Consider the following 15,942-nt stretch of genomic DNA (forward strand, 5'->3'; position numbering starts at 1 on the left):
TCTAGTAGTTTTTTGGTGGAATCGTTAGGGTTTTCTATATAGAGTATGATGTCATGTGCAAATAGTGAACATTTTACTTCTTCCTCACCATTTAGATGCCTTTTATTTTTGTTGTCTGATTGCTGTGGCTAGGACTTCCAGTACTATGCTAAATAAAAGTGGTAAAAGTGGACATCCTTGTCTTTCTTGTTCCTGGCCTTAGGTCTACCTCTTATCCTCAGTGCTTCTCTCCTATGCAACAGAAACTAAGCATAATTTTTCCATCAATACCATCTTACAAGTTGTCTTCTCTGTAGATTATTTAATTGTTTCTTGGGTGCCAGTTTTCAGATTCCTTTCCATCCTCATCCCCTTTCTCTGTATTGCAGTACTAATGTTCCACTTAAAATATTCCCATAAGACAGATCTCTAAGACTTTCCCAGTTTCTCACTGAGAGTTAACCATTCCCCTTTAATATTGTGAAAACCCTATTTGCAAACCTCTCTCTACATGACAGTCATTTTATAGACATATATGTCTCCTCATCTAAACTGAGTTTCTTGAAGGTAGAGATAAACTCTCATTGATCTGTCTTTAGGGATTATCACAGCATTGAACACATTATAGGCATTAAGAGGAAAAAAGGACAAAAGAAGATTCATAGCTATAGTAGGCTGAATTTTAGCCCCAAAGTTATACACGTCCTAATCCCCTGAATTTATGAATGTTACCTTATATGGTAAAAGAGACTTGGCAAATGTGATTAAGAATCTTGAGGGGCACCTGGGTGGCTCAGTCAGTTAAGTGGCCAACTCTCAGTTTCAGCTCAGATCTTGATCTCAGGGTCCTGGAATCGAGCCCTGCATCAGGCTCTGTGCTGAGCACAGAGCACAGAGCCTGCTAAAGTTTCTCTATCCCTCTTCCTCTGCCCCCACCCCCAGCCTGGCTCATGCATTCTCATTCTCTCTCTCTCTCTCAAATAAATAAATCTTTAAAAAAAAGAATCTTGAGATGAGATTATCCTGAATTATCCAGGTAGGCGCTACATATAATCACATGCATCCCACAGAAGAGAGAAGAAAATGTGTGACCTCACAGAGTGGAAAGGAGACAGAGAGAGACAGAAAGACAAATAGAGAGATTTGAGGATGCTACACTGTGGGCTTTGAAGATAGAAAAAAGGACCATGAGCCAAGGAATACAAGTAATGCCACTCTAGAAGCTGAAAAGGCCAAGGAAACTGATTCCATGACCCTCTGCAGAATGTAATCCTGCCAACATCTTGGTTTGGGTCCAATGAAATTGGTGTCAGAGTCCTGGAAGCCAGAAATGTAAGAAATAAATATGCATTGTTTTAGGCCACCAAGTTTGTGGGAATTTATTAAGTGGCAATACAAAAATTATACAATGATCAAAGGACTCCATTTGTCCAACCTTCTGACAGAGTCTGAAGGACACTCCAAGCATCTGGAGCAAACCAATGCCACCCTTGACACCCACAGACAGTCTATACCATCTACAACGGGTGGGAGCCACCACATCTTCCAAGAGCAGGAAAGGCATTTTTTCCCCTTTATTTCAGACATATAAGCAGTAATCTCCATTCTCCCAGGAATATCATAAATTAAAATTTGATTATCTTAAATTCATATTATATCTCTGGCTTTTTCATAGTACTGGCATGATTTCAAATATTGACCAGCTATCAGTATTCATTTTATTCAAACCATACACAATTTGTTCATTTAAAAATTATCACACTTTTAATATCATTGTCAGGACATAGTTTTATGAAATCAAAGGAAATATATAGCATTCTGGAAAATGGGGACACATTAGAAAAGGTATACTATCCTTAATGGAGATTTAATGGGAAAATGAAAACACTTTCCTCAGAATGTATCACCACTAAATGAGATCTTCATAAGGTGGCATCACCATTGATCTCACCCACTCCTGGTTCTTTGTTGTGTGGTACTATGAAATATAATCAGCTGAAAAGAAAGATGAACTTTGCTACTTCCCTACTCCTGACTCACTCCTCTGAGCATGCCTTGGCTTCCATATCTTTTCCTAGAATGTGGACACAGCTGAAGTCATTCTTTTTCAGAAAGTCCCTCCAACTTGACCAGATTCCAATACTGATATTTATTAGCTATATGATTTGGGGTATACTTTTTAAGCTCTTTGAGTAGATAGAGAAAATAGCACTTACCTTTCAGGTCAACTGGGAGTTTCAGGTAGATACCTCTTGTTTAGCTCATTGTATGGCACCCAGTGAGCACCCTGCTAAATAGGACCTGGAAAGAGATGGGAGATAAAGGGAATATATCCTCTATGTCCCTGGATGTCCCTTGATATCCACTACCTGTATCACAGGTGTCCAAATGCCGACTTGCTCCTGCCTCCCATCTGGAGGCTCCCTGAGACCCTTTAGAACCATCCCTCACAATGCACCTGCATTCCTCCCTGCCCTTCCCTCAACTCTTTTGCGGGTGTAAATATTTAAATACATGATTCATCTTCCCAATTTGATTGAAAACTTCCTGAAAGGCAGAGAACACACTTAGTGCAATGCAGGATGCACACTATATATTCAATTTTTATTTATTGGCTAAATGAATTTTTTAATTTTTATTTATTTATGATAGTCACAGAGAGAGAGAGAGAGAGAGAGGCAGAGACACAGGCAGAGGGAGAAGCAGGCTCCATGCACCGGGAGCCCGATATGGGACTCGATCCCGGGTCTCCAGGATCGCGCCCTGAGCCAAAGGCAGGCGCCAAACCGCTGCGCCACCCAGGGATCCCGGCTAAATGAATTTTTAAAATATTATTCAATGAGGAAAGTGAGAGACAGGGCAGCAATAGCTTGTTTTTTAAATGGTGTGGGTTGAGGGGCGGTGCAAGACGGGGAGGGGGGGAGTAGGGTCCCCAACTCACCCGGCCCCACCAGCTCACCTAGATTACTTTCAAACTATCCTGAACCTACGAATTCGACCTGAGATTTAATTTTATTCATGAGAGACAGAGAAGAGACACAGGCAGAGGGAGAAGCAGGCTCCATGAAGGGAGCCCAACGTGGGACTCCATCCCCGGACTCTAGGATCACGTCCTGTGCCGAAGGCAGGCGCTAAACCGCTGAGCCACCCAGGGATTCCCCCCTCGACCTGAGATTTAGAGAGAACAGTTGGAACGCTACAGAGAGAAGCGTGCGCTTCTAACAAGGCAGGAAGGTGGAAAAAAATAAAAAAGAAGCAAGTGGGGGAGGAGCCCCGCAAGGAGCCAGGCTAAGGCCAGGCGGTGAGAGCTTCGGGACAGAAGAGCCCTGCCCTGGAGAAGCAGGAACTTTAAAAAATCCGCACCGGATTCTTCCTGGACAGAAAGGTGCTCAGCAGGGAACTCGGGCAGGATCCCAGGAAGGGCAGTGGAGCCCCCAGGTGCCCGGGGTCACTAACTGAGGAAGTGCGCCCCGGGGGAAGGCCACCACACAGGCGGGCTGAGATGGGGAAAGGGCTGGAGCGCCCCGCGGGGCCCCGGGAGCAGCCGGTGGGTCAGGCGGGGGCTCCGGGGAGGGGGCTGCACCTGCTGCCTTTGGGAGCCCACCCCGGGAGCGCGATTCCAGCGGCGCAGGCCCCAGAGCCCAGGGCGCCGGGGGACACGGCCCAGGATCCTGTGCTCTCCCGGGACAGGCGGAAGCGGGGAGGGCACAGGACAGCGAGGATGCTCCTGCTGCCGCAGCCCGAGCTATGCAGGTCAGCGGCCCCGTCCCCGGAGCATCCGGGCCCCTGCGGACTGGGAGACAGCGGGTGGTTACTGCGGGAGCTGACTCCAGAGCTGGAGACCTGGCCGCTGCCAGTGTGGTTGTTCTTCCTGGTGTCACACTGCCTGGGAGAGGTGGGGCCACCAGGGCACACAGGCCTCATGGGGTAAACAGCTCCCACTGAGCCGGCACCTGGCGGGGGGGGGGGGGCAGCTCCCCTGGTGCACACACCTGAGAATCAGCACAGCAGCCGCTCCCCCAGAAAACCAGCTGGAAGGACAGGGGAAGAGCAAGTTCTTGACCGAGCAGCGCTGGAAAGCTCCAGGGGAAGTCGAGGGAGTTACTGTATATAGAACCACAGGGTTCTATATAAAACCTCCTTGTTTTTTTCTTCCTTTTTCCAGTACAACTCGTTTTTTTATCACATTAAATTTCCAATTTTTTCTCTTTTCCCACCTTAACTACAATATTTTACCACCTCTTAATTTTTAAGATTCTTCCTTTTTGACTTTCATATTTCTACAATTACAGGTCCTAGATATATTTTTCACTTCTAGATTCCCTTCAATATACTCAACTTAATTTTGGGAGATATACAAGATATGTTTTTTGTTTTGTTTTGTTTTGTGTTTTTCGTTTTATCAGCCTCATTTTGTTCTACAATAGTGGAAGTTAATATCTTCTAACACATGACCTTCTGAAACATGACCCAGAACCAAGTGGTATACGTGCTGGTTCATTCTGTGAGATTCCTCATTCCCATTCTGCTGCCCTCTTTTATCTCCTTTATGTTTTGGCGTCAATGTTGGGGCTTTCTACAAGTATTTCTAGTTTATATAAATTTGGAACTGAGCATCTTCTAACATACAGAACTTAATATACTGAGAAACAAGAGGATCACCCTCTAGAACCCCTCAGGTAGACTACATTCTCCCTCCACTACAACCTTGTCACCACCACCATCTACCAGTCCCCCCCCCCCGCTTTTTTCCTTCTCCTTTTTTTTTTCTCTTCTTCTTTGGGATTCTTGGCCTTTTATTTTTTACTACTTTGTTTTAAAATTTCTTTTTCACTTTAGTGGTCCTTTTGTTTTATTTTGTTCTGATTTTGTTTTCATTTTCTGGTCTCTGACCTCATCAGAATCATCTAGGGTGAAGTTTACTTAGGTCATGGTTGATATTCTGGACTCAGCCTGCTCATACAGCCACTCAGCACTGAGCAAAATGACTAGAAAGAAGAATTCACCACAAAAGAAAGAATCAGAAACAGTACTGTCTGCCACAGAGTTACAAAATTTGGATTACAATTTGATATCAGAAAGCCAAATCAGAAGCACAATTATAAAGCTGTGGTGGTTCTGGGAAAAAGCATAAAGGAATCAAGAGACTTCATGACTACAGAATTTAGATCTAATCGGGCCCAAATTAAACATCAGTTAAATGAGATTCAATCCAAACTGGAGGTCCTAACAACGAGTGTTAATGAGGTAGAAGAAAGAGTGAGCGACATAGAAGACAAATTGATGGCAAGGAAGGAAGCTGAGGAAAAAAGAGAAAAACAATGAAAGACCAGAGGAAAGGTTAAGGAAAATAAATGATAGCCCCAGAAGGAAAAATCTACATATAATTGGGGTTCCAGAGAGCACTGAGAGGGACAGAGAGCCAGAAAGCATATTTGAACAAATCAGAGATGAGAACTTCCCTAATTTGGGGAGGGAAATAGGCATTCAGATCCAGGAGATAGGGAGGTCCCCCCCTAAAATCAATAAAAACCGTTCAACTCCTAGACATTTAATAGTGAAACTTGCAAATTCCAAAGATAAAGAGAAAATCCTTAAGGCAGCAAGAGACAAGAGATCCCTAACTTATATGGGGAGAAATATTATATTAACTGCAGACCTCTCCACAGAGACCTGACAAGCCAGAAAGGGCTGGCAGGATATATTCAGGGTCCTAAATGAGAAGAACATGCAGCCAAGAATACTTTATCCAGCAAGGCTGTCATTCAGAATAGAAGGAGAGATAAAGAGCTTCCAAGACAGGCAGAAACTGAAAGAATAAGTGACCACCAAACCATCTCTGCAAGAAATATTAAGGGGGACTCTGTAAAAGAAAGAGGAAGCCAAAAGAACAATCCACAAAAGCAGGGACTGAATAGGTATTATGATGACACTAAATTCATATCTTTCAGTAGTAACTCTGAATGTGAATGGGCTTAATGATCCCATCAAAAGCCACAGGGTTTCAGACTGGATAAAAAAAAAGCAAGACCCATCTATTTTCTGTCTACAGGAGACTCATTTTAGATCTAAGGACACCTACAGCCTGAAAATGAAAGGTTGGAGAACCATTTACCATTCAAATGGTCCTCAAAAGAAAGCTCAGGTAGCAATCCTCATATCAGATAAATTAAAGCTTATCCCAAAGACTATAGTAAGAAATGAAGAGGGACACTATATCATACTTAAAGGGCCTATCCAACAAGAGGACCTAACAATCATGAATATTTATGCCCCTAATGTGGGAGCTGCCAAATATATCAATCAATTAATAACCAAAGTAGAGACATACTTAGATAATAATACACTAATAGTAGGAGACTTCAACACAGCACTTTCTGCAAATGACAGATATTCTAAGCACAACATTACCAAAGAAACAAGAGCTTTAAATGATACACTGGATCAGATAGATTTCACAGATATCTACAGAACTTTGCATCCGGATGCAACTGAATACACATTCTTCTCCTGTGCACATGGAACTTTCTCCAGAATAGACCACATACTAGGTCACAAATCAGGTCTCAACCAATACCAAAAGACTGGGATTGTCCTCTGCATATTTTTAGACCATAATACTTTGAAACTAGAACTCAATCACAAGAAGAAATTTGGAGGAAACTCAAACACGTATAGGTTAAAGAGCATCCTGCTAAAAGATGAATGGGTCAACCAGAAAATTAGAGAAGAATTTTAAAAATTCATGGAAACTAATGAAAATGAAGATACAACCATTCAAAATCTTTATGATGAAGCAAAACCAGTCCTAAAATGGATATACATCACAATACAAGCATCCCTCAAAAAATTGGGAAAAAAAACTCAAATGCACAAGCTACCCTCACACCTAAAGGAACTGGAGAAAGAACAGCAAATAAAACCTAGTAGAAGAAGAGAGTTAATAAAGATTCAAGCAGAACTCAATGAAATAGAGACCAGAAGAACTGTAGAACAAATCAACAAAACCAGGAGTTGGTTCTTTGAAAGAATTGATAAGATAGATAAACCACTAGCCAGCCTTATTAAAAAAGAAAAAAGACTCAAATTAATAAAATCACGAATGGAAAAGGAGAGATTACAACCAATACTAAGGAAATACAAACGATTTTAAAACCATATTATGAGCAGCTATACACCAATAAATTAGGCAATCTAGAAGAAATGGATGCATTTTTGGAAAACCACAAACTACCAAAACTGGAACAGGAAGAAATAGAAAACCTGAACAGGCCAATAACCAGGGAGGAAATTGAAGCAGTCATCAAAAACCTCCCAAGACACAAAAGTCCAGGGCCAGATGGCTTCCCAGGGGAATTCTATCAAACGTTTAAAGAAGAAACAATACCTATTCTACTAAAGCTGTTTGGAAAGATAGAAAGAGATGGAGTACTTCCAAATTCGTTCTATGAGGCCAGCATCACCTTAATTCCAAAACCAGACAAAGACTCCATCAAAAAGGAGAATTATAGACCAATATCCCTGATGAACATGGATGCAAAAATTCTCAACAAGATACTAGCCAATAGGATCCAACAGTACATGAAGAAGATTTTTCACCACGACCAAGTGGGATTTATCCCCAGGATGCAAGGCTGGTTCAACACTTGTAAAACAATCAATGTGATAGATCATATCAGCAAGAGAAAAAACAAGAACCTATGATCCTCTCAATAGATTCAGAGAAAGCATTTGACAAAATACAGCATCCATTCCTGATCAAAACTCTTCAAAGTGTAGGGATAGAAGGAACATATCTCAGCATGTTAAAAGCCATCTACAAAAAGCCCACAGCAAATATCATTCTCAATGGCGAAAAACTGAGAGCCTTTCCCCTAAGATCAGGAACATGACAGGGATGTCCACTCTCACCACTGCTATTCAACATAGTATTGGAAGTCCTAGCCTCAGCAATCAGACAACAAAAAAGAAATAAAAGGCATTCAAGTTGGCAAAGAATAAGTCAAACTCTCCCTGTTCGCAGATGACATGATACTGTACGTAGAAAACCCAAAAGACTCCACCCCAAGATTGCTAGAGCTCATACAGCAATTCAGCAATGTGGCAGGATACAAAATCAATGCCCAGAAGTCAGTGGCATTTCTATACACTAACAATGAGACTGAAGAAAGAGAAATTAAGGAATCAATCCCATTGATAAAAGCATAAGATACCTAGGAATAAACCTAACCACAGAGGTAAAGGATCTATACTCTTAAAACTACAGAACACTTCTGAAGGAAATTGAAGAAGACACCAAGAGATGGAAAAATATTCCATGCTCATGGATTGGAAGAATTAATATTGTGAAAATGTCAATGCTACCCAGGGCAATTTACACATTCAGTGCAATCCCTATCAAAATACCATGGACTATCTTCAGAGACTTGCAACAAATAATCCTAAGATTTGTGTGCAATCAGAAAAGACTCCGAATAGCCAGGGGAATACTGAAAAAGAAAACCAGAGCCAGGGGCATCACAACGCCGGATTTTAAGTTGTACTACAAAGCTGTGATCATCAAGACAGTGTGGTACTGGCACAAAAACAGACACACAGATCAATGGAACAGAATAGAGAATCCAGAAGTGGACCCTCAACTTTATGGTCAACTAATATTCGACAAAGCAGGAAAGACTCTCCACTGGAAAAAAGACAGTCTCTTCAATAAATGGTGCTGGGAAAATTGGACATCCACATGCAGAAGAATGAAACTAGACCATTCTCTTACACCATACACAAGAGAAACTCAAAATGAATGAAAGATCTAAATGTAAGACAAGAATCCATCAAAATCCTAGAGGAGAACACAGGCAACACCCTTTTTGAACTTGGCCACAACAACTTCTTGCAAGATACACCTATGAAGGCAAGGGAAACAAAAGCAAAAATGAACTATTGGGACTTCATCAGGATAAAAAGCTTCTGCACAGCAAAAGAAACAGTCAACAAAACTAAAAGACAACCTACGGAATGGGAGAAGATATTTGCAAATGACGTAGCAGATAAAGGGCTAGTTTCCAAGATCTATAAAGAACTTATTAAAGTCAACAGCAAAGAAACAAACAATCCAATCATGAAATGGGCAAAAGACATGAACAGAAATTTCACCAAAGAAGACATAGACATGGTCAACAAGCTCATGAGAAAATGCTCCGCATCACTTGCCATCAGGGAAATACAAATCAAAACCACAATGAGATACCACCTCACCCCAGTGAGAATGGGAAAATTAACAAGGCAGGAAACAACAAATGTTGGAGAGGATGTGGAGAAAGGGGAACCCTCTTCACTGTTGGTGGGAATGTGAACTGGTGCAGCCACTCTGGAAAACTGTGGGGATTCCTCAAAGAGTTAAAAACAGAACTACCCTACAACCCAGCAATTCCACTGCTGGGGATTTACCCCAAAGATACAGATGCAGTGAAAAACCAAGACACCTGCACCTCAGTGTGTATAGCAACAATGTCCATGGTGGCAAAACTGTGGAAAGAGCCTTGGTGTCCATCAAAAGATGAATGGGAAAAAAAAGATGAATGGATAAAGAAGATGTGGTCTATATATACGATGCAATATTACTCAGCCATTAGAAACGACGAATACCCACCATTTGCTTCAACATGGATAGAACTGAAGGGTATTATGCTGAGTGAAGTAAGTCAACCAGAGAAGGATAAACATTATATGGTCTCATTCATTCAGGGAATATAAAAAATAGTGAAAGGGATTAAAGGGGAAAGGAGAGAAAATGAGTGGGAAATATCAGACAGGGTGACAAAACATGAGAGACTCCTAACTCTGGGAAATGAACAAGGGTTAGTGGAAGGGGATGTGGACAGGTGGATGGGATGACTGGGTGACCCGCACTGAGGGGGGCACCTGACGGGATGAGCACTGGGTGCTATACTATATGTTGGCAAATTGAACTCCAATAAAAAAATACAAAAAAATAAAAAATGAAATGGTGTGAGATGTTGTTTTTTTTCCCCCCAGGGTGGGGGTGCATTGCCACCTCAGTGCAAGGTTAAAAACACTAGACCAAAACCAGTTCTTGACATTATGGACTATCTAGAGTGGCAAACACAGTCTCTACCAGCCAGTAGGACCTCTAAGTCCCGCGTTTGGAAATATATTTGGGTTAAATTAGCAGTTATCTGAATCAGTGTGCTTGTTTTGAGATAAGAGAACAGGTGACTCTCTGACACACTCCACAGTGTTACTTACTCCTGCAATGGTCACTATTGGTCCCCCTGAGGGTCCTTAAAACCTGTTCTCTGGTGAGGATTAGGCTTTGGAGGAGTAAAACATAACATTCAACCTGACTCCCATTTCAGGTGACGATGCAAAATTGGACCATGGGAGTTGTTCTGTATTCTGAAATGAGCACAAGCATTCAGTGCATTGGAAGATGTTGTCGAGTTCTGTCCAAAGTGGGGCCCTGGAGTATAGGCCTGTATTGTGCTGCACAACAGAAACTTATAGAAAATAAGCCCCCTTGTTAATCTACATGCCATCCTGGGTTGCACACCTGTTCATCTCTTTGGTAGACAATTTTTTAAAACCGAAGACAAAAAACGATCAGACAATCATTTCATAAAAGTATATGTGACATGGAGATTTCCACCACCTGAGTCCCTTTGTCTTCCCATGAAAGGCAATAGCACTAGCTGCTGATTTCTCACTTACCAAAGCAGCTAGATCTAGCCAGCCTGTTGTCTCCAGTTCATTTCTTTAGTTTTTCCTTTTTCATTAATTTTAGTGTACTAGGCAGGGAAGGAACAAATATGTAATAGGAGCACTTCTGATGTCAGGATGAGGCATCAATAAAATTCAGACTGCTGAGCAATAAAACATAGAAGCTACAATGAAGTCATTTTGGAGGGCTTGCTCTCTCAAAGTTAATAACAGTCATTGATTTTTTTTAACTGAATTTCAGAGATAAAGTCATTAGGATTTAGATCTTTGCCATTTTTGATCAAGAGCTCTTCAGAACACTTTGTCCACATCTGTAATATTAAGGCTGTAAAATGAATCTTCACTTAAAAAGGAGCATCATTATGTACTTCTGTGAAGCCAGTAAGATCTCATTTTTAATGATATTCTATTCTTTCTTAAAACTTAGCCATGACCTAGGTCCTCTATCTTTTAGGAAATCTTTGTGTTCTTTTCTTACTCTAGGGCCTCTCACTTACTGATTCTGAGACCTATTTCTCCATGTCTGCTTAGATGAACTTATGGAAGTTATGTCAATAAACATAACATTTGGTTGCTTAATAAAATATAGTTCTGAACAACTGCATCAAGTGTATGAAGATGAAAATGCTGCCTTTAAATGCAACAAACTCTCAGCTGCTGAAATGTCTAGACCACCTAAATAAGATTCAGGATCCATTTCTCGCATTGCACCTGCAAAGAACAGTAGGCAATAATGAGTCAAGTGTCTGAAGGATTCTAAAGTCCAGTGTATAAAATCACACAACAAGGCAAACATGACTGGATGCATACTAACAACAATCATATGTCAATTTGAAGAGTTTGTAAATGAAGTTTAATCTTTATTGAATTTTTATACGGAAAAAAGTTTCTAAGTTTTATATTGACTTATTTTTTAATTTAAATTAAATTTAGTTAACATATAGTGTATGATTGGTTTCAGGGGTAGAATTTATTGACTAATCAGTTGCATACAATACCCAGTGCTCATTATATCACGTGCTCTCCTTAATGCCCATCACCCACTTACCCTATCCCTTCGATCCCCTCCCCTCAGTTTGTTTCCTAGAGTTAAAAGTCCCTTATGGTTTCCCTTCCTTTATATTTTCATCTTATTTTATTTTTCCTGCCCTTCCCCTATGCTCATCTGTTTTGTTTCTTAAATTCCCCATATGAGTGAAATCATATGGTATTTGTCTTTCTCTATTTCACTTAGCATAATACCCTCTAGTTCCATCCACATTGTTGCAAAATGGCAAGCTTTCATTCTTTTCAATGGCTGAGTAATACTCCATTGTGTATATATACCACATCTTCTTTATCCATTCATCTATTGATAGACATTTGGGCTCTTCCCATTTTTTGACTATTGTGGACATTGCTGCTAATAATATTGGGGTGCACATGCCCCCTTTGAATCACTATTTTTAAGGAAAGGCTCATTAAGTCACTTAACCAAGTTAATGAGAAAGCTTCCACTGGGAGGTGGATTCTCCAATCATTTCACCAGTAGCTAAGTTTTATCCATAGTAACTTCTTCCAGAAATAAAAGAGCCTAATGGAAATGGACCTGACCTTTAGCACCTTCACCCACCTCACACCTCCCTTTATCAGTCCCAAGGTTAAAATGAAAAAAAAAAAAAAAGAAACAAAACCTGACTTTTCTCTCCTCCCTTATTCTAATTATTCCCGACAATGACCACAAATGTGGTCCGGCTATTACAATTCCAAGTCTTTATGAGCAGAGGCATATATACGAGTAATTCCTCCTTCCTGACTTTTCAGTTTCTCCTCTCATTTTTTTTTATAAGCAGAGAAGCTCTGCGAACTTATAAACATTATTCCTTTGGAAGAATCTGTTATCTTCGGTGAATGGTTCACAGACAGGCTTTTGAGCACCATCAAACAACCTGCTGTTTTCTTTACTTTCCCTTGCAACCACTCACAAATGTAATTGCAACCATGAACAACAGCTGGAAAACAAACCGCTTTCTCAAAAAAGACATTAAAGGACTTGTGAATAATCAACAAAAGAAGCCTCGCTTTCCTTCAGTTCTAATTTCAATCATTGTGCACCGATTTTTAATAGTAAGTTCTATTCTTTGTGATTTTGTTCCAAAATTATTTTTATTCATCATGTCCTGGTTATTTCTCTCATATGCTCATCAGGCAAAATAAACTCCAACCATAAGGACAGGAAAGGTGGTCAGAGCCCAGGCCTGCCCTCACTCTCATGGGCTAGTTTACTTGCTGCAGGGTGTTCCTATCCCCACACAGCCTTCTCTGAAACTTCCCCTTCACTGTCTCCCTGGATGAGGGATGAGTAGTTCTACAAGTGGCCATCCTCCAAGAATTCTTCTTCATTTAAAAATCCAAATTTATCTTACTGACTCATATCTTGCCTTTGTTCGGGACCTCATCTTCTCATCATCTCCCCTTCAGCATCCAGGTCCTAACATTCTTCCTTTCTCATATTGGAACCCTACAATCCATTTGTCACACTGTAATCAGATTAAGCCTTCTACTGCCACAAACTCAGCATGTATGCCCCCTCCTTAAAGCCCTCCAATGGATGAATCCCTGCTGCCTCCAGGATCAACTCCAAATTCCTTACCGTGACTTACATGGCCCTTTGAGATCTAGCTCCTGTCTACCTTCCTTCACCACTCAGCCTGTTTCCCTTTGCATTCTTTGTCCCACTCAAGGATTTGCCTCCGAAACCCCCATCTCTATTTCCCCCCTTCTTTTCCATCACATTGCCAGTGTTGAAGAAGACAAAGAGCTAAAGATGTGTTTGAAGTTTCTAGCTTGACTCATAGAGTGGACAGTGCTCCACTCCATGGAAATATGGAGGAGAAAGTCCAGATTGAATATGAGGAGTTATTTTCGAGATATCTTAGTTTCAAAGTGTCGGGTGGAGATAGTAAGCATACAGTTGGAAAGAAGGATATGAGGCGTAGGGGCAAGGTCAGCCTGGATGATAAAGTGCTATTCGTGGAAACATGGAGGAGAAAGTCCAGATTGAATATCAGGAGTTATTTTTGAAATATCTTAGTTTCAATATGCCAGGTGGAGATAGTGAGCATACTGTGGGAAAGGATGTGGACTTAGGAGAGAAATTAGCCTGGATGATAAAAATCAAGGATTCATCAGTATATAACTGGCAATAGAAGCCATGGAAGCCACCAGTAAAACTTGTAAACAGGAAGAAATAATGCTAATGAAAGAACACTTCAGATGTGGGTGGAAAAACAAGAACCAGAGAATTTAGGAAAATCATTTAAGAGCGGGAACATAATAGGGATATATAAAAGACAGAGGCCATAGTGATTATAAGTTTGTGAAGGGCAGAAAGGCCCTATATGATGAGAAATAAGGAAATGCTATTAAATGTGAGACTTACGAAGTAACTAGTTGTTGTCTATCTGTTTAATATCTTTAGGGATTTTCCATGTATTATCTCTCCTAGTTACCACAACAATCACAGAAGTCATCCAGAATGCTGCCCAGAGACAAGGCCACCCAACTGGTACTCAAGATTAGGACTCAAAGCTTCTGACTCTTAGATCAGTTTTTTTTTTCTACCACAACACACTGTGCCTTCAAGACATCTTAGCATTGGCAAAAAAATGTGGACTTTTTTTTAAATAAGAAGCACTCATAGACTAGTGGAGAAAATGGACATGAGGAGATCACGTTAAAGCAGTGAATGGGATGCTAAGGGACCCCAGACATCTGCTGTCAAACTCAGCCTGGACTCCTGGAGGACCTGAAGCCTGAGTGTCATTGGGAATGATGGGATGAGTCAGCCAGGGTGGGGGAAAGAGCCAGTAAGGTACCTGGGAGGGCACTGGGGCAAAACTGTTAACAGAAACAAAGCAGGAACTTAGTCAGTGACTGTGGAGAGTTGCAAGCAAGGTGAAACCAGGGAAGAGAGCATGAGGTGGGCTGTGGGAGAAGATGAGTCAGCCTTTCTCTACAAACTTATATCAGAGAAGAATGCTCCATGTCCCCCATGTGTTCTTCACACTAAAGCCCATACAATTTCTGGGATTCTCCCTATGTCTCCCACACCTGTGCTCATGCCCTTATTATTGTGGTTTCTTCACCATCCCTCCTCAAAATTCCATGTTTGCTCTTACAGTCATTCACCAGCCAAAGTCCAGCTCTGTGGCCTCTGCTTGGGGGCCTCTCCAGATGATCCCAGTTAAAATTACTCCCTCCTCTCCTCTCCAATCCTACTCTATAATTCTTCAATAGCATCTTTCTTATTTGGCCTTCTAAGATAGTTTCTCATGAGTAGATCTGCCTCTATTCTCCTCTCTGCATCCCCCATCACTCCCACATACACACCCACACATGATTATGTTGTCCCTAAGAATCCAGGGCTCTCTGTTATTTACCTCTGCACTCCTCACAGGGCCTAACGCAGATGTGGACACATAGCAGAGTCTCAAGAATATCTGGTAAACTGAAAGGCATCATGATCCTTATGATCTATAGACACAAAGAAATCAGCAAACTATAGGCTATTATTAAAAGTCATCTCCTCTTTTTTCATAGAAATAAGTCATTGCCTTATTTCATAGAAAATGACCTTGGAATTAGATATGTGGAAATGCAAGAAAGTAACCTATATCAAGGATCATATAAATAATTGATGTTGTATCAGCATGGAGGAAGCCAAGTATTAACTGAGAAGGTGGAACATAACTAGTTTCTGATGGAAGAGCATAAAGATAAGAGCATAAGAACATTCCATGGAGGAAGAAGGGAATCAGCAAAAGTGTGGCAATCAGAAAAAAACATGACATGTTGAGGAAAACAATAACTAAGTCAGTCTGGAGGGGCCAAAAGTTTCTATGGGAAATTAGTGGGCGAGAAGGCTGGAAGGGTAGACTGGAGTCAAAATCTGGGGCCCCTTAGAGATCAGAGAATTCAGACTCTATCCTGAAACACTGGGATTCTCTTAAAAGTGCTTTAATACTGGGTTGACTTGAACAAGATGATAATTTTAAAAGATGGAACAGAAAGGTGAGGGGACTGCACTGGAATCAAATTGACTATTTAGGAAGTGGAAAATAATGAAGTCTGGACCAGGGAGACTACAAAGGAAACCAAAAAGAGGAAAGAGAGTGAATCACCATTAAAACTTGGGAAGGGTAGGCAGCCTGAATGGCTCGATGGTTTAGCGCAGTCTTCAGCCCAGGG

The sequence above is a fragment of the Nyctereutes procyonoides genome, unplaced genomic scaffold (assembly GCF_905146905.1).
Source record: "Nyctereutes procyonoides isolate TBG_1078 unplaced genomic scaffold, NYPRO_anot_genome, whole genome shotgun sequence".
Classification (NCBI taxonomy): Eukaryota; Metazoa; Chordata; class Mammalia; order Carnivora; family Canidae; genus Nyctereutes; species Nyctereutes procyonoides.